This window comes from Bidens hawaiensis, unplaced genomic scaffold, assembly GCF_021521415.1.
Source record: "Bidens hawaiensis isolate Kalapana, Puna unplaced genomic scaffold, B.hawaiensis_p1.1 tig00004525_1, whole genome shotgun sequence".
Classification (NCBI taxonomy): domain Eukaryota; kingdom Viridiplantae; phylum Streptophyta; class Magnoliopsida; order Asterales; family Asteraceae; genus Bidens; species Bidens hawaiensis.
The window spans coordinates 1405462-1425678 of NW_027491273.1; the positions used below are offsets into that span (position 1 = coordinate 1405462).

Consider the following 20217-nt stretch of genomic DNA (forward strand, 5'->3'; position numbering starts at 1 on the left):
TAGCATTTTTTTAGAACGGTTTTATATGTTTTTATTTTTATTTACTATTTAAAAAAACAACCATACCAGTAAAAACCCCATATAAGAACTAACTATAAACATTTTATTCGATTTTGTATCACGATTTTTTAACTAAAACGTAATTTTTTTGACATTACGTTTCAATGTGCATACCCAAGCCATCGCCACAATGAACCGAGCACGTGTAGATTTTAACTATTTTAACTATGTTTCGATATCAATTATATTCAAGTCATTGGCGTTTCTTTATGTGCATGGGTTATTATAGCAATTGCTGGTTACTCTAGCGATATTAACATAGTTTTCAGCACGTCTCCTCACAACACGTTACACGTAGGTAGATTGCAACTAGTTATCATCAAACATATATATTCATCCACATCAATTTGCCAAAATCATGTAAATTCCTCTATTGGTGTTAAAATCTCATTCATTCTGGTGTAAGTTTCACATTTATGATCCTAATTTCATAATATAGCCATGTGATTACATAATCTTTATTCTAGTTTTTTCATAATTAACCTAAATTCGATTACAAACGAATACAGTTCCACAAACAACTGGATCACACAATAACAAAATTAAAACAAATGTCTTTCTTCCGTCCACATCCGTTGACATTGAAGACGATAAAAAATGCAGAGCGGATATTTGAAAACTCGTTTCAACGGGATTGAACAAAACGTTTCACAGTTGAATTACGTTACTCTAGCAGGTATGAAAGCTTAAAAAATTCCAAACGATGAAACGGTGCTTCAATTCGGGTGTTTAAACTTCCAATTAAAATTTTGAAAACTCAGTTTCAAATTCAATTCGGGTGTCCAAACGATGAAACAGTGCTTCAATTCGAGGTAAGTTTTACATAAGTCGACTTGTATCCTCATTCCAATCAAAAACCCTAAAACATCAGTTTAAAATTCAGAAAAACTTAACGACGCTAAGTTTTTATAACGGAGGCTCATCGAAAACAATTAGTATGTAAGTTTGGGCACATGACAACTATTTTCTGTGATGAGATTATTATTGACCAGCTACAAAAAAGTGAAATTATTAAAATTAAATTCCAATTTGCCAATTAAAAAACATGCAACGGTGTTTAGGTCATCAATGGAAGTAAATAGATATAGATATTTCAACCTGATGTTTACAATTACGAAATCCAATTATCCAATTAGACGTTGGCGAAAAAAAACTGTAAGTCAATAAACACTCTTACTAGAAACACTTTTTGAAGTTAAATAAGTAAAATCCGAAACGCCCCTAGTGCTTTTCAACAAAGCCTTAGAGCATTCTCATTCTACTCCTTATCTCTAAACCAAAATTTACACTAAAACTCACTACAGTTTCTCTCTCCATTTCAATTAAATAATATTTTTTATACTTTTTATTATTACCTTTTCTCCTTCCGTCACTCACAAACGCTTTCAAAATATATTAAAAAATTATAGGGGATGAACAATAGTTTTTCAAATATACAGAAAAATCACAAATTTTTCTAAAATATAAAAACTCTTCAGTCACAACACACTAAATCACTCTCTAAATTATAAAAATACTCGTCGTTTCAAATAAAACCAAGGGGTTGGATGTTCCTAACCCACTTCTTTTAAGTTTTAACTTTCATTTCAATCCCAATGTTATGTTTCAAAGTTAAACCAAAAAAGTGAAAACCCTTTCAAAGCACACGAATTGCGTGTGCAAAACTAAACTTCAACCGTTATAAATATATTCTCACGCGATTAATCAACTGAGCTAAATGCGCACACACAATTCGTGTGAGTTGATCGGAAACATGCAGTCATCATCGGAGACTTCAACCAATTCATTGAAGAAGAAGAAGAAGAGAAGCTTTGAAACGATGATGAACGACGATGCTTCTAATCTCACTCCGTAAGTGTTTTAATTTTGTTTCATAATTTGTGTATCGATCAATGTCATTGAGATTCGTGCTATTTGAGTAACCCTAGGTGTTTAGGTTTGATCAGTGTTGCAGAACTCTAGGTGCGGTGGTACGGACTAGCTATTAATAGTTAATTAATCGGATTGGAATATTATATACGGTTTTTCAAAATTGTAGGATCAAATATGAACAGTGAGAGGCGTACAACTCGCTAGGTGCTAGTTAGGCGGTGGTGTTGGCTAGCTATTAATAATTAATCGGATTGGAATTTTTATTTTTTCCTTAAAAATTATAGGATCAAATACGATTACGAACAGCTCTTAACGCGAGAGGCATAGGTGTTGCTGTGTTGGCTAGTTATTAGTAATTAACCGGATTGGAATTTTATATACAATTTTTCAAAATTTTAGGATCAAATGCGAACAACTCTTAAAGTGAGAGGCGCACAACTCGCTAAGTGCTAGTAGGGCGTTGGTGTTGGCTAGCTGCTAATAATTAGTCGGATTGGGATTTTATATACAATTTTTCAAATTAAAGGATCAAATACGAACAGCTCGTGTACAACTCGCTAGGTGCTTGTCGGGCGGTGGTGTTGGCTAGCTATTAATAATTAATCGGTTTGGAATTTTATATACAGTTTTTCAAATTATAGGATCAAACACGAACAACTCGTGTACAACTCGCTAGGTGCTAGTCAGGGGGTGGTGTTGGCTAGCTATTAGTAATTAATCGGATTGGGATTTTATATACATTTTTTCAAATTTATAGGATCAAATACATACAACTCGCTAGGTGCCAGTCAGGCGGAGGTGTTGGCTAGCTATTAGTAATAAATCGGATTGGAATTTTATATAAAGTTTTAAAAGTTATAGGACAAGATGCGAACAGCTCGCGCACAACTCGCTAGGTGCCAGTCGGATGGCGGTGTTGGCTAGCTATTAATAATTAATTGGATTCGAATTTTATATACAATTTTTCAAAATTATAGGATCAAATACGAATAGCTCTTAAGTCTTAACGTGAGAGGCGTACAACTCGCTAGGTGCTAGTCGGGCAATGGTGTTGGCTAGTTATTAATAATTAATCGGATTGGAATTTTATATACAGTTTTTCAAAATTATAGGATCAAATACGAACAGCTTGCGTACAACTCGCTAGGTGCTAGTCAAGCGGTGGTGTTGGCCACTTGGCCAGCTATTAATAATCAGTCGGATTTGGATTGTATATTTTATCTTTCAAAATTACAGGATTAAATTCGAACAACTCTTAATGTGAGAGACTGATAGGCGTACAACTCGCTAGGTGCTTGTCGGGTGGTGGTGTTGGCTATCGATTAGTAATTAATCCGATTGGGATTTTATATACAGTTTTTCAAATTATAGGATCAAATATGAACAGCTTGCGTACAACTCGCTAGGTGCTAATCAGGCGGTGGTGTTGGCTAGCTATTAGTAATTAATCTAATTGGAATTTTATATACAGTTTTTCAAAATTATAGGATTAGATACGAACAGCTCTTAACGTGAGAGGCATACAACTCGTTAGGTGTTAGTCGGGCGGTGATACTGGCTGGCTCTTTATAATTAATCGAATTGGAATTTTATATACAAATTTTCAAAATTATAGGATCAAATACGAATAGCTCTTAACATGAGAGGGTACAACTCGCTAGGTGCTAGTCGAGCAGGTGGTGTTGGCTAGCTATTAATAATTAATCGGATTGGAATTTTATATTTTATTCTTCAAAATTATAGGATCAAACACGAACAACTCTTAACATGAGATGCGTACAAATAACTAGAGTAATTATGCTTACACTAGAGTAATTATTAGGTGGGATCCAATGCAAATGAAATTAACCTACTAAAGATGCAAATAAAAATAACTCTGTATTTGAACTAGAGTAATTACACTACAAAAATGAAGTAGAGTAATAATAATCATTTAGTGTTAACATAATTACTCTAGTTATTTGTACGCTTCTCACGCTAAGATCTGTTTGTATCTCATTTTTTGTAGTGTGATTACTCTAGTTCAAAGATGTAGTTATTTGCATCTTTAGTAGGTTAATTACATTTGTATTGGATCCCACTCAAATAATTACTCTGTTGTTAGCATATTTACTCTAGTTATTTGTACGTTTCTCATGTTAAAAGTTATTTGTATTCAATCCTAACACATTACACACACACACACATTTTCAATACTTTATATATAAGTTTTTGAACTTGTTAATCGGATTGGATTGAAGAATAAATTTTCAAATACTTCAAAGACTGGGACCGAAATTTGATTGATTTTGACCAGTTTTGATAGATTTTTACCAAAATTCGACTGATTTTGATCAATTTGGACCGGCTTTGACCGACTACCGATTTGTTGATCCGATTAGGTGAAATCGAATTGGTAGCATACCGATTAGTTAGTGAGTAATCACAATTTTTACAACACTGGTTTGACTATTTTTTTGGTTGTTTAAACTGTATTTTAATTTGACAATGTTTCTGTTATTGTTGAATTTAGGGATCAGTTGGATGTGTTTAAGGTAGCTATGCTGCAAAATACTATAGCACTTATTGACCCCGGTGCTAGAATGATAGCCATCATGATTATTAAAGAAGTTGCAGTTTCTCTTAAAAAACAGCCATCTGAGAAGAAATTGATCATCTTCTTAACTCCAACTCGTAAACATGTTGAACAGGTGTACTATGATTATCTTACTAATTAGTCGTCGTTAATTAGTAATTATACCTTTAATAGGTTTGACTCTTTTGTGTTGCAGCAATATGATGTTCTTAAAGAAAACACAGATCTGTTGGTTGATTTTTATCATGGGAGTAAAGTGACAATGGTTGATGAAAAGAAGGTTGATGATTGGGATGCTGCGATTTGGGAACATGAAATAAATAAAAATGAAGTGAGTTTGTTTTCAAGTTTTTGGTTTCGTAAAATGGGGTTGATGTAACTTATGTTGAAATGATTTCACAGGTAATGGTCATGACACCTAAAGTTTTGTTGGATGCGTTGAGGAATAAGTTTATGAAGTTTGAAATGGTATGTTTATTGCTTATTGATGAGTGTAATCTTGCTACCGGTAATCATCCTTATGTAAGCATAATGAAGGTAATTAATTATTATCAATCAACATGTTGCATATATTAATTCTTTGATTGAAAATATGTTGATGAGAGTTTTATCTTTTTTGTGAGTAAAGGAATTTTATGGCAAATCTGTTAATAAGCCAAAGGTTTTTGGCATGACTGCATCCTTGGAGACTAAAAAAGGTTAGTTTTTATTATTTTAGTTTCTTTGCACTAAAAGACTTTTAAAATTGATTATAACAACGCCGAGTTATGATTCACGTTGGCTCAACGGTTGCATCTCACTATGTGTCGCTCAATATGGATGCAATATACGGATCATATTTGGTGATGCAGTTTGAGAATGTAACGGGGAACTCTTGGATGATAGATGTTAGGAAATCCTATGTAGTTGGATTGGGGGCCGTGGTAGTTACTTTCTATATGTGTTACTTTTAAAATTAATCAATGCTTTATACTTTGATTTAAAAAAAAACAAGATTTGGTTCCTTGTTTGAGGGGTTAAAAAGTTTAAAAGGCTTCTATCCAATAGGTAGGTCTGTCTGTAGGTAGGTGCTTCAACTGTATAAGTAAAAATAATCTTTTGTCAAAAGAAAAAAAGGAAAATAACATAGAGTGAAGAAGACCATATAAACAAAGTCTCTTCCTTAATAGCATCTTGTATACATATTTCTGAAATCTGACAACATATTCATTTTTAGCAAATCTTGTTCGTGAGATGACCTAATACCTTTCTAATTTTGTCCAATAAGAGGTGGAAAAATGGACAGGTTTGGCTTAGGGCTGTAAATGAGCCGAGCCGAGCCATATTGGCATCATGCTTGAGCTTGAATTTAAATGAGCCTGCTCGGCGTGGCTCGTTTATTTTAATGAGCTGAAAAGTCGAGCTCTTTATAAAATACTCAAGCCAGTTTGTTACTTTTCTTTTTTTACTTTATGTTTATTACACGCATTGGTATATGAAACTATGAAAGAGAAAAAACAATTTTTTTTAGCATATACATAGTGCAAATTGTATTAACTCTAGAATTTATAATACTATATGTACTATTTTGTTTTCAACTTTTTAAAGATCAAGAGGCAGATTCAAAATATTATATGTATTATTTTTGTTTTTATTTTAATATTTTTATATGTTAGTTTTATTATATTAAACTTTGGGGTTTAGTTTGAATGAGCCAACGAGACAATTATCAAGCTAGCCACGAACTAAGCCGAGCTAGTTTAACTGAGCCGACTCGGCTTGTTCACATACGAGTTTTTTTCGAGCGAGCCACGAGCATTATGAACAGCCTTAGTCGGGCGAGTTGGGTAATGGCTTGAAATGCTTTCTCATTGATAACAATTAGTTTTTAGGTTGGGTTGAACCAGGAAACACTTTTTTCATTCACTTACTAAGATAATCTTTAAATAAATTATTGTGTGAAATACGATTACCGAAACTACATTTTGGAATATTATCTTACTTTTTAAATAAATCAATTTTGGAGGTAGTATGCATTAAGATAGATATTGCTCGACCTTTGACTCATTTAACCTTTTTCCTTTTTTTAGCTACATTAATTGATTTGACCCATTTAAGATCTAACATAACCCAATTTTTCTATATATTCTAATCTTAATTTTCTGCTCGCGTGTTCAAATATTTATGCAAATTAACATATTATATGCATTTTTGTAATATGATTTCTGCATTAGGTGCCTCTTCAACTGGAGGCTGTGAAGCAAAAATAACCATGCTTGAAAATATTTTGGATTCTCGGGTATTCTATAAGTTTAACCCTTTAATCCGAACTTATTTTGGAACAAAAAATTTGATGAAAAAAAAATATGCAGATTTGCACAATACAAAAAAGGATAAAACAGGAGGATGTCAAACCACCTGCTTCACAAAAGAAATCTTCTAACATTACCAAAGAACCAGCTTCTGGTGCAGGTAGGACCCACTAACGAAAATCTAACACTTTCAATGAAAATTCATGGTTTTTAGTTAAAATTTTGTTATAGGAACTACGAAGTGGAAAGAATTACATGGGACCATACCGATTCGAGCAGTATCCGAAACTTGGGGTGATAAAGTTGATGGTGTTGACGTTTATGCCTACAAAATTAGTTTCATGTGTAGTGTTGTAGATGTTAAATATTCAAGTTTTGCTCTTTTGCTTAAATCAAAGCTTGATGATGACGTGGCAAATCATGAAATGAAGTTATATCTAGTGTCAAAGTTTGTAAATTGCAAAGTCTCCTCATCTGTGAAATTGCATCTTGATGCAGAACAGGTTTGACCAAAGTTAACTATCTTGTGTTCAGTATTAGATTTTTTATTGTTTAATGAATTATTAATTGTTTTTGTTTATACTAGGTTGCAAAAGGCAAATGCTTTCAAGACATGTTCTTCAATGGAATATTTGCTCGGTTTTTACCAAAAACCGACCAACAATTGTGGACCCCATCATACATGTACTTACTTTTGCCACTAGAGTCACTTGACCCGTTTAAAATAAGTTGGACCATGATCGACTCCTGTGTATCCGTGATTGAGTTTGTTAAGAAACCTTCTGATTCGATCCCTGAGAAACAAAATGTTGATTCATTAATGACATGTTCTGAAAGCACAAGTATGCTTCATTTTGCCAACCGATCGGTTCACAAAGATGATGTCACAAATATGGTAGTTTTGACGACACATACCGGAAAAATATACTCTATTCTTAAGGTTCAAGAAGATGCAAATGCTGATAGCCCTTTTGATGGAGACACTAAAAAATTTCCATCGTTTAAAGATTATTTTAAACAAAAGTATGATATTGATTTAGTCTACCCAGAGCAAAACATGGTGTTACTTAAGCAAAGCCATAGGGCGCATAACCTTCTTGTGGACTTCAATAATGAAGGTTTGTTTTCTTATTTATCAATAATTTGACGTTTTCTGATTAATGATTTATTTATTACGTTCTTGATTTTTGAAGGCATTTTGCACGGAAAAAAGATAAAGTCCGAGAGTTGTAAGGTAAATACGGACAGACAGAGATTTTATGCTCGTTTACCACCTGAACTTTTGATTATTACCGATGCGAGAATTGATGTTGTGAAATCTTTATATTTGTTGCCATCATTAATGCACCGGCTCGAGTCATTAATGTTGGCTAGCCGGCTTCGTGAACAGATCGCAGGCCACATGACCGACATACACGTCTCAAGCTCATTGGTCAGTGTGATTGTTTTGTGGGTTGTACTCAGTTGGAAACTGCTTGTTTTTATTTTAATATTGTTTATTGTTTCGTTTAGATATTGGAGGCGATTACAACTCTTCGATGCAATGAAAGTTTTTCAATGGAGCGATTGGAGTTGCTCGGTGATTCGGTGCTCAAATACGCAGTGAGTTGTGATTATTATCTTCGATACCCAAATGAACACGAAGGACAGCTGTCTTCCAGGCGATCATTGCAAGTTTGTAATTCCACATTGTATAATTTGGGAATCGGCTGTCGGTTACAGGTAATGCTACATAGATTGTAATCTATGCATATCTAATTGTATATTTAAAACCCCCCCTGATGAATGATACTGTATTACTGTATGGCATCTGTTTACAGAATTACATAAGAGATATGGCATTTGACCCGACCCGTTGGGCCGCGCCAGGTCAGCTTCCACAACGACCCTGCCTGTGTGATCATGGTGTTGAGACCATAGAGGTGCCGATTGATGCCAAATATCATAATGATGACCCAAACGTTTTGACTGGGAAATGTTGTGATATGGGTCATAGGTGGTTGGGCTCAAAGACCATATCGGACTGTGTTGAGGCTCTTGTTGGAGCTTACTTTGTGGGTGGTGGGTTGACTGGTGGTCTACACTGTATGAAATGGCTCGGTATAAATTGTTGTTAGGATTAAACGCACACACGAAACTGAACACACACACGAAAGCAGTAAACGAACACGAGGATTTAACGTGGTTCGGTCTAAACTGACCTACGTCCACGGGTGGCAACTAGGTATATCTTTATTGAGTGACAAATATTACAAGTACATAATGTTGTTTATATAGAGACTGAACTAGGGTTAGTAAATTATTATGCAAGAAATCTAAACCGGGCCGGGCTTGGGCCCGACCGCCCACACCCGTCTCCTCTTTTGACTTCATATAATAAACCGGGCCAACAAGGCCTACGAACCCAACAATCTCCCACTCGGAGGCCTTGAGTACTCTCGTCTGCACTCCTGATTGTACTTCTGTAATCTGAACATTAAACTTCTTCTAGTTGCCACCGCCTTCTCATCAATTAACTTGAAGGCCCGTTGAAGCTCCCCGGAGCTCCAACACGTCAGTCATGGCTGAAACTGCCCCTGACCCGTTCTCTATCCCTACCGGCTCCCACTGTAACGAACTACCGGATCCTGAGATAACCTGAGAACAAACACTCTCCATATTCAGCAAGTAATTCATTGGAGAGACTTTTACAGCTGGAATACTGGTTTTCTTAATCCACTGTCGACCTGGAACTGTAACTGAAACACGACCTGTGCTCCCACTGTCACGATGTCTCCCAACTGATTTAACCTTCCTAGCTCGTTCATCCTGAATCTTCACTTTGGCTCTGGGTTTGTTACTTGCAAAACGAACCTTCTTCTGCCCACGAGATTCTGTGAACCGGACTTTGTCTTTCACCAAAACTGGATCCACTCCTTTCGGTGACATATCGACCATATACAACGAACCCATTTTCTTGCCACGAGCAACCACGAGATTCCCTTTGACTACTTTTCACTGCCCATCTCCCGAACTTAACATCGTGCCCTTGGTCATCCAACTGCCCAACTGAAATCAAACGTTTCTTCAAACTTGGAATAACCCTCACGTCTTTCAAAGTCCAAGAAGTACCGGCTGAAGTTATCAAATCAACGTCTCCCATACCCGTAACCTCTAAAATATCATCATTCGCTAGTCGAACCTTTCCAAAATCCCCAAATTTAAGATTTTTCATCGTTTCACTACAGTAAGTGGCATGAAACGATGCACCAGAATCCATCACCCAAGCATCAACGCTACTCTCAACACTACAAACCAAAGCCTCATCACTACTGACCCCGTCATCTGTGTCGTCTTCTGTAACGTTCACCTCTTTCTTACCATTCGGACACTGATTCCTGAAGTGTCCTTTCTCTTTACAACCCCAACATTCAATATCCTTACGAGTCTTAGACTGACTCCTCTTCCTGCTCCCACTGCCTCGCTGTTTTCCCCTACCTCTACCTTCTGTGACTAGCATATTGCCTGATGATTCACCTGAACTTCTGCGTCTTGAATCTTCTCCCAGAATCAGATCTCGAATCCCATCGAAAGTAATATTTGTAGACGAACTACAAACTGCAGTCACTGTTTGCGACCAACTGTCGGGCAAAGAGGATAATAACAAGAGGCCTTGAACTTCATCATCTTACTTAATGTCAACTGACACTAAGCGGGACAAGATCGAATTAAGATTATTGATATGAGTTGTAACTGACCCACCCTCTTTCATTCTTGTTGTCACTAGCTCTCGGATAAGATAGACTTTATTCGCTGCCGAAGGCTTTTCATACATGTTGGATAGCGCCTCCATCATACCACGTGCTGTGGTTTCTTTCATGATGTTAAACGCCACATCTTCCGACAACGACAGAGTAATACAAGCCCTAGCTTTCTTGTCTAACTTCTTCCAATCTGCTTCTGACAGCTTTTCTGGTTTTTCATCCTCAAGCACTACATCCAAGTCTTTCTGACAAAGTAGTGCCTCAATCTGCATCTTCCACCAACCGAACTTCTGTCCGTCAAACTTCTGTATCGAAACCTTTCCGTCTTCTGCCATAACAATGACTAAAACGAAAAACTAGATAAAAACAGAGACAGACACAACAATGGCACGAGCCTGAACTTAACGGCTGTTCAACTGAACTCTGTTAAACAATCAACCTATTTATACGCAGCGGAATATCGAACTGAAAATCAGAAACCGAAACTTTAAACTGAAACGATAAACCTGACAAACGCGGTTGGCACTGTTCTCCGTTTCTTTAACGCTTCTTCTGACTTGACAACGATTCTTCAATGAAAAATAGAATCCTGATTCAACTTGTTCTTGGTTTGGTTAGGCTGATCAGCGATAACAGGTAATCAGGCCGGCTTCACTGCTCGGCTACCACGCTTATACTTCGACCACAAACCCGTAACGGCAGCTGGTTACTCAGTTCTGTCGGCTAGACTGCTTGACACGACTTTTAGCGGTTGATGCTTCTTGAATGACGATCGAACAAATCGGTAATAGGGTGGCGGCGCTACTGCCAGCAAACCCTAATCGAACTGATGACCAACAAGACGAACCCGGTGACCGCTGGGTTAATTTGGCGGCTGCCAAAAAACGAAACCCTAGATCAACCCTATCTTCTGCAACTCAAAAAACAACAAGCGTTGGCTTACGGTGGTGTATGGCGGTGGACTGAACCCTAGTCGCGATCGTCGGGCTGGGTTTAGTGGCGGCGAAACAGCGGCGGCGTAAACCCTAACGACAATCGGAGAACCGTAGCGGCGGCGGAACCCTAGCGCAGTAGGGTGGCGGCGGCTGGATGGGTTTGGCGGCGACTCGGCTGGTTCAACGTGTTCTTCGCGTGATCCGAACCTAAGCTCTAGATACCACTTGTTAGGATTAAACGCACACACGAAACTGAACACACACACGAAAGCAGTAAACGAACACGAGGATTTAACGTGGTTCGGTCTAAACCGACCTACGTCCACGGGTGGCAACTAGGTATATCTTTATTGAGTGACAAATATTACAAGTACATAATGTTGTTTATATAGAGACTGAACTAGGGTTAGTAAATTATTATGCAAGAAATCTAAACCGGGCCGGGCTTGGGCCCGACCGCCCACACCCGTCTCCTCTTTTGACTTCATATAATAAACCGGGCCAACAAGGCCTACGAACCCAACAATTGTGACCTTGACACATCACGGATCGATGAGGCCATCAGAATTGCTTCGCTTCACACGTACACCCCAAAACTTGATATTATTCAAAGTTTAGAGGCGAAACTCGGTTATGAGTTTGTGGTCAAAGGTTTGTTATTGGAAGCCATCACACATGCATCTGATCAAGATCAACAAGTTGGATACAATTACCAGGTGAATAATTGTAGCAGTTACTTTGTAATTATATGATTAGGAACTGTTATATTGACTGTTCCTTTTTAGGGGTAAAATGGTCATTTTTAAACAAGGGTAAAATGGTCATTTTAACACAAGTTAAATGACCATTTTTTAAATAAGGGTAAATTTGTCATTTTTAACACGAGTAAAATGGTCAGTTTTGACAAATGGTCATTTTAAACAAGGGTGAAATGGTCATTATAAACAGGGTGAAATGGTCTCAAACAAGGGTAAAATGGCTGTTTCAAACAAGAGTAAAATGGCCGTTTTTAAACAAGGGTAGAATGGCCGTATTTAGCGCAAGTTAAATTGTCATTTTTGACAAAAGTTAAATGGCCTATTTTTAAACAAGGGTAAAATGGTCATTATTAATACAAGTTTAAGATGGTCGGTTTTACACAAGTTAAATGGCATATTTAAAACAATGGTAAAATGGTCATTTTCGAATAAGGGTAAAATGGTCATTTCTAAACAATTGTAAAACAGTCCATTTTAACGCAAAGGTAAACGGTCATTTTAACGCAAAGGTAAACGGTCATTTTAACACAAATGCTAACATACAAAATTAACACAAATTAGTCAAAAGGATGAATAGTATGACGATATATGAACTTCAGGGACGGTTTTTGTACCTGTTGAAGTAAAAGGACATGATCTTACCCATACATAAAAGACGAAAACTGTAACTTACCCGTTTATTTATTTATTTGTTTTCTTACAGAGGTTAGAATTTCTCGGTGACTCGGTATTGGACTTGCTAATAACACATCTTTTTAATAAACACAATAACATTGATCCGGGAGAATTAACTGACTTACTGTCAGCGTCTGTTAATAACGAAAATTTTGCATATGCTGCGGTTAGAATAAACCTTCACGGATACCTCCAACACCATTCAACCTCTCTCCAAACACAAATTTCAGATTATATAACGTTTGTTGCTATGTCATCAACCGATACAAACTCACTTCAAACCAAAAAAAGCCCGAAAGCACTTGGTGACTTAGTGGAGAGTATCGCAGGGGCTATATTAATTGATACAAAACTTAATCTTGATGAAGTTTGGAGAATATTTGAAATGTTATTAACGCCAATTGTGACACCAGATAAACTTGAGCTTCCGCCTTTACGGGAATTGATAGAGTTTTGCGACTCAAAAGGTTATTTTATAAAAGATAAGTGTAGAAGTATGGATGATGGTGTAGCAGCAGATTTAATGTTGCAGCTTGAAGATGCCTTGTTGGTTGGAGAGGGCATGGGTCCCACCAGGAAAGTCGCGAGGGGTCAAGCCGCTCTTAGATTGTTGAGTCAACTCGAGGTTCGGATTTTTGCTTATCGTTTCTTTTAACCTAATATAAACCATTACTAGAGTCGTTTTAAACGTGCCGAACATGACACGTTTAACACGACTAGTGAACCTGAACACGGCAGGTTAAGTGTTTAATTAAACGCATCATTTTTTTAACACTGACAAAGTCATGTTTAATATGTGGGTTACACCACACATGTAACACGATTAAAGGTAAAAAATTTCAATTACATGAACGACAGGACATGTTTAACACGATTATTGACATGATTAACCTGATATTTAAAAATAATCAGTTACAGAATTTTTTCATAAATTTGATTATTTTTAGAACATTGTTGTTTTAATGAATGGGTAACATGTTGTGTTGATCTTTCAACCTATTTTTTCATAAGTTAAATGTGTTATGGTGCCATAAACGGGTTAAGCTGGCTGAACCTGTTTATACATGTTTTTAATCGTGCCATTAACATGTTGACCCGTTTATGTTCTGATCCCGTTTACCCCAAACACTTACACGTTTAACTTCGTGTCAAGTCACGTGTGCCATAACTGCAGACATTATTTTCTACAACTTGGTTTGTTACAGTTTATTACCAGATTTTAATCCAAACACTCCCTAATTAGACGATTAGCCTCGTCTTTGACATGTTCATATTGTTTCATGTGCCAGAAAAGAGGAATTTTAAATAAGAATCAAGATAATAAAGATGGAGAAATTGCTAATAAAAACATTAAAGAAAATGGCATAATCCGATCAAAAAGAACTCGTTTCGATCCTCGACCAGCTGCAGATACAATAATGAAGGAAAAATCAAATTCCAAAACCGAAAGCCCTGGTAAGCATCTTGAAAATTTATTTATTATTATAACAAAACTTTCATAATCTTATTTTAATATTTATGTTCATTTAAATTGCAGTCTTAAAGCCAATTGACACAAAAAAAGGTGTACCAAGATCTTCACTCTATGAGTTATGTAGAATAATGCAATGGCCAATGCCTATCTTGACTGCATCAGAGCAAAAATCAAGGTTAGTAAATATTTAATTCACATTTTCATAAACCTTTTGTATTATTGTTTTACTAGACGAGAGCCCGCGCGATGCGGCGGAGTGTGCACACAAATCCAGCATCAAACGCGTCACTCCGATGTCAGCATGTGCGAAACCATGCAACGGTATGTGCGTACCCCAACGATGGTATGCGCATAACGTGGCATCGAGCGCGTAACCGGTGTCGGTAAGTATGTCATACAACACTTGTGCACATGCAATCCAGTGTCGGTACGCGCGTAGCGCGTCATCATACACTTGATGCCAATACACCGTTTTAACCCGAAACTTGTTTTGACCTGACCCCTTTCGACCCGAACCTGTACGAACTTAACCCAAACCAAATGAACCCTTTTTGTATCGACCCATTCAGACCATAATCTGGGTTGTCCAGTGACTCGAGCCCACCTGACCTGCCCCATTGTGCGTACTTAAAATGTTATTTTTTAAAATTTTATAAAGTATAGCAATACCATACTCATTTTAAAGAGGATAAAATACTCGTTTTTATGGTTTATTTTTCTTTAATAAATATTGATGCATGAAATCATTATAGTCGTTAAAAGGTCGTGGGGTTGTTGGCTTAGAATAAGGGTTAAATGTGTAACTATTTAGTAAATAAAAAAAAACTTGATTTAAAGTTGAAGGACCATTATTGTAACTATTTTTAGGTTTTAATGTTTAACCGTGCATGTGTGATTAAGAGGCCTACCCCTGGATCTTCAAAATTTTATGCATTGTTAATTATACAACATGCAACAATTACCTTTTAAAATTTAAGAGGTCCCTATATAGTATAGATATAGATTTTTATATTTATTTTATTTTTATTTGAATTATGATTTTGCAGAACTCTGATTGAAATCGGTGAAGGTGTTGATAAACGAACCGCATTTAATAGCTTCGAGTCGCATATATGTTTGACTATTCCTAGTTATGGTGTTATTGAACTCACGGGCAATCCACGAGCGGACAAGAAGAGTTCTTTCGCATTTAATAGCTTCGAGTCGCATATATGTTTGACTATTCCTAGTTATGGTGTTATTGAACTCACGGGCGATCCACGAGCGGACAAGAAGAGTTCTTTCGACTCGGCTGCTCTACTCATGCTCTATGAGCTTCAGAGACGGGGAATGGTCAAAATCGAATAAGAGGTCAACATAAGAAGTCAACATATTCCATGACTTTTAGACAATGTGAAACTGACCGTCGACCCAAAAAAAAAGTCAACATATTCCATGACTTTTAGACAATGTGAAAATAAATTGGGGTGAAGAAACTTATCCATTGATTTCAAGTGGTATTTTGACATTACGTTATGGCAAAAAACTAAAAAAGCTAGTTTGAACATGCTTTAATTTCGGTTTGTATTATAACTACAACTAGGTGTCTTATCCGGTGCGCTGGTGTTGTTTAGCTGTTATATGTGGCGAATGCGTTAGCGTGTTTGCGAGTTGTGACGACAAACTGACGCGAATTCGGTCAGTATCGGGTTACATTACTGGAACTAAACAAAAATATAATTTCGTCAACACCCATATGCAAATTAACATAGATAAAACAAAAAAACATGTGCGGTTAACTAATAACAGTAACAAAAAAAACTTTGCGTGCTGCACTGTTGATGCAGATTCGTACGATATTGGGTTACAAACCTGACACCAGAATAAACAACCCCCGTCAACACACAACAAATACATGTTTAAACAAAAAAAAAAATTTCACGTGTGTTGTGGCAACAAACCAACATGAATTGGATGGTGTCGACGATAACAACAAAAAAACTTGCCTCTTGTGGCGGCGAGCCGACGCGAATTCGATCAGTATTGACGATAGCGGCACCGACTAAGGAAACGAAGCAACACGAATTGGTTGGTATCGACGGTAACAAAAAAAATCGCGCTTTGCGGCAGCGAACCAGCTCAAATTCAGTCGGTATCGATTGTATCGGTACTAAATCGAAAGCATAGAATTCGAAAATGGGAAAAATAAAAAGAAAAAGAATCGTCAACACCCATATACAAGAAATGCATATTAAAAAAATTGCCTGTGTTGCAACAAGCCAACACTAATTGGACGATATCGACGTTAACCAAAAAAACTCGCGGCTTGCGGCGGCAAGCCAACGCGAGTTCAGTTAGTATCGATGGTATAGGCATCGACGACGAACCAACATGAATTGGATGATATCAACTCTAACAAAAAAAACTGCCTTGTGGCGGCAGACTGACGCTAATTCAATCATTGGCACTAAATTGTAAACATAAAACTCAAAAAGGAAAAATCATAACTAAAAAAAAATAAAATAAAATAAAATAAAAGGGCTCATAAGGTGCCACCATGTTGTCTAATCACGTTACAACGGCACTAACCCATGACATTTAAACTTATATATAATTGAAGAGAGAACTTTGATTTTGGTCCATATGGTTTCTTAAAATTATCAATTTTAGTTCAATAGTTTATTTTAGGCTTTTATGATACAATAGTTTTAATTAACTATCAATTTTAGTCCAACCCATTAACGTCATCCACCAACCGTTAGTTAATACAACTTTGAGGAGTTTTTTTATATTTTTCACAAACTTTTAATTCATATGAATTTTTGGGTGTTCTACCAAAATTAAGTTTTATACTTTTTGTTATCTTTTAGTATTATGGTTTCCTATATTTGTTTGTATATAAATATCTATACACTTTTTATTTTTAATAAATATAATTTTTTCAAAACTGACGCTTTTATGCAAGTGTATATTTTTAATAAATACAAACCAAGACGTCATTCCCATTATGATGGGCTAGCAAGGTGATTATGATATGAAATAATTGTTTCAAACTCTATCGAGTACAAAAATTTAGTTGTTTGAAAAAAATACAAACCAAAAATTAAAATTAATAAACATATTTTCAAAAACACTCTGTCATTTGAAAAGCAAAAAAAAAAGCAATATAAAATAAATATATGCTCTTTTTATCACCGAGAAATAAAAGCCGAAAAGTTAAGTTTTTTAAATCATTTATAGTTAGTAGAAGTGTAGAATTAAACTGGAACTTTAAAAAATAAATATTATGTTTTTTAAAGCCTAGATATTATTACGGCAATAAAAGTAAAAATAAAACTATTCAAATACAAATAAATAAATAAATAGTTGCATAAAAAGCTCCGGTTTCAAAAAAAATATTTAAAAAAATAAAAAAATATATATTTATATATAAACAATATAATAAACCATAATAGTTAGAAAATAACAAAAAGTATAAAACTTATATTTAGTAAAAAAAGAAATATTCATAAGAATTAAAAGTTTGTGAAAAATATAAAAAAAAAGCCCTCAAACTTGTATTAACTAACGGTTGGTGGACGACGTTAGTGGCTTGGACTAAAACTTATAGTTAATTGAAATTATTGTACCATAAAAACCTAAAATAAACTATTGGACCAAAATTGATAATTTTAAGAAACCACAAGGATCAAAACCGAAGTTCTCTCATAATTGAATATGTGGAACCAACCTAAGGGTGGACGGAGTAGGGCTTAGGATCAAATAGGCACCGCTCGGGAGGTTTGGAAACACCACCCTATTCGGTTATCTCCTTTGGTACCAAATGTAGTTGTCGCTTGCCATCCTGTTGATCCATCCTCCAACGCTCGAATGTAACGGTCATATGACCTTTTGATAAAAAAAAACAATTAAGTTATTAATTTATATTTATTTAAACCAACCAAACTCATTCTACTCTATCTTTTAAAATCCACTACCCATATTATAAAAAATTGGATATTTTGGGTATCCCGTTGTTCGGCTCGGATTCAAGCGATGAAGAACAAATGTTCATCAAATTCGTGCAATTAGTCAGATGAGAGGCAATTCGTCAACCGAAAGAAAAAGAGGTTATATAAGCAGAGATCGCAATGCCGGACACGAACAACTAATGAGAGATTATTTTGTTGAAGATCCAAAATTTAACAAATAATTTTTTAGGCGAAAGTTTCGGATGCCACGGCCATTATTCTTACAAATTGTTACTGATTTTGAGACAAACTTTGAATATTTCATCAACATAATGATGCTAGAGGAAACAAATTTTAGGGACATTTTTATATACCCTCATACAAAAACATATTCTATATACCTATGCAAATTAACAATATAATATATATGGTTGGCCATGAGGATTTAAATATATCGGTCGAGTCAAAATAAAAGGGTCTGTAGGCTCTAGTGAGTAACGAAACTTATAAACTAATTTTTTTTAAACCAAAATTATCGTTGCGATAAAGAAATGTCTTAGGCCCAGTATATTTAAGACGATTTAGATCATACTTATTTTATATAAACTAGACGGGTGCCCGCGCGATGCAGCGGGAACACAGGCTGTTGATAATGGTTTGGTTTTAAATTTTCACGGTTCTGTTTCGGTTTACGATGATCAAAAACTGCTACTAATTGTTTATTTGAAAACCGTCAAAACAGGACCGGAAACACCGCTACGTAAATGATAATTTTTTAACTAAAAAACTAAGGGGATATCATACTCAAATTAAAGAGAATAAAATTCTCGTTTTTATGGTGTCGATTTTTTTTAAAAATATTAGCGTATAAAAAAGTTATGACCGTTTAAAAATCGTAAGTGGAAGTTGGTTAAATGTGAAATTAAAAAGAATATATGGTTAAAAGTTAAAGGGCCAATGTTGTAACTATTACTTAAATTTATAAAATTTAATTAAAGTTCAGGGGGCAATATTGTAACTATGTTTAAATATTTTCTAATAGACTATTTTACCCCTCTTTAACATGCTATGTAAGTTGTATCATTTGTTAATTAAATTGTAAATTACTTAAAACTTAAGTGTCTTAATTTGCCCATGAGTTATGTATTATATATAGTATAGATATTTTTAAATACATATATAAAAAATTTTAGCCTCTAAAAACTGTGGGCCTCGGCCGGTTGTCGGCTTGTGCTATCATAGGGCCGGCCCTGAATTCATATATATACCTTTACAAAATAGTTAAAATATCAAATATACCCAAACCATTAAAACTTAAAAGTAATTTAATAAATGATCATTTTAGCCTATTTTTTTTCTAAAACTTTGAAACGTTTTAATAAGTGGTCTTTTAACATAAGCACTGATTTCAAGTTGTCTTTTAACATTATGTTATGGTAAAACATAAAAAAAATACCAGTTTGAACATGATTTAGTATAAGGTTTTTAAATTGTATAACCAGTCTAATATCTAAGATAGTATACTTAGATATTTTTTAAAGAGTAAAGTGAATACGATGCTGTTATGCAATTAAGCTTATACGCAAAACCATCAAAATTACGTATTAAAATGCATAAAGTATTATTCATTTCTCAGATATCAAATTATTAAATCCAATTAAAGCCTAAATTTATTCTATTTTATTGTTAATTCTTCATGAATTTCCCCTTTTAAAACAATTATGGTTTAAAAAAATAAATTGTTTTCTTATTAAACGTGCATTGTATTCTTAAAATAAATATGGACGTTAATTTATTTTGGCATTGAAAAATATATACACATTTTGTATGGTAATTTATTTTAAAAATTAAAAAGGCAAATTAATAATAATTAAAGATATGAATTTTAAAATCCAGACTTAATAT

At 35.2% G+C, this 20217-nt stretch overlaps 1 pseudogene across 1 annotated transcript; it reads left to right on the forward strand.

Moving 5' to 3' along the window:
* The first annotated feature begins 1810 nt into the window (after positions 1–1810).
* On the forward strand, positions 1811–15907 carry LOC143626870 (endoribonuclease Dicer homolog 3-like; annotated as a pseudogene). Its single transcript, XR_013152504.1, has 18 exons — positions 1811–1911; positions 4445–4622; positions 4704–4838; positions 4910–5044; positions 5136–5205; positions 6721–6785; positions 6859–7301; positions 7385–7916; positions 7992–8230; positions 8311–8520; positions 8619–8907; positions 11333–11490; positions 11986–12192; positions 12938–13534; positions 14199–14364; positions 14447–14558; positions 15430–15746; positions 15829–15907. The product of XR_013152504.1 is annotated as an endoribonuclease Dicer homolog 3-like (transcript).
* Positions 15908–20217: the final 4310 nt, after the last annotated feature.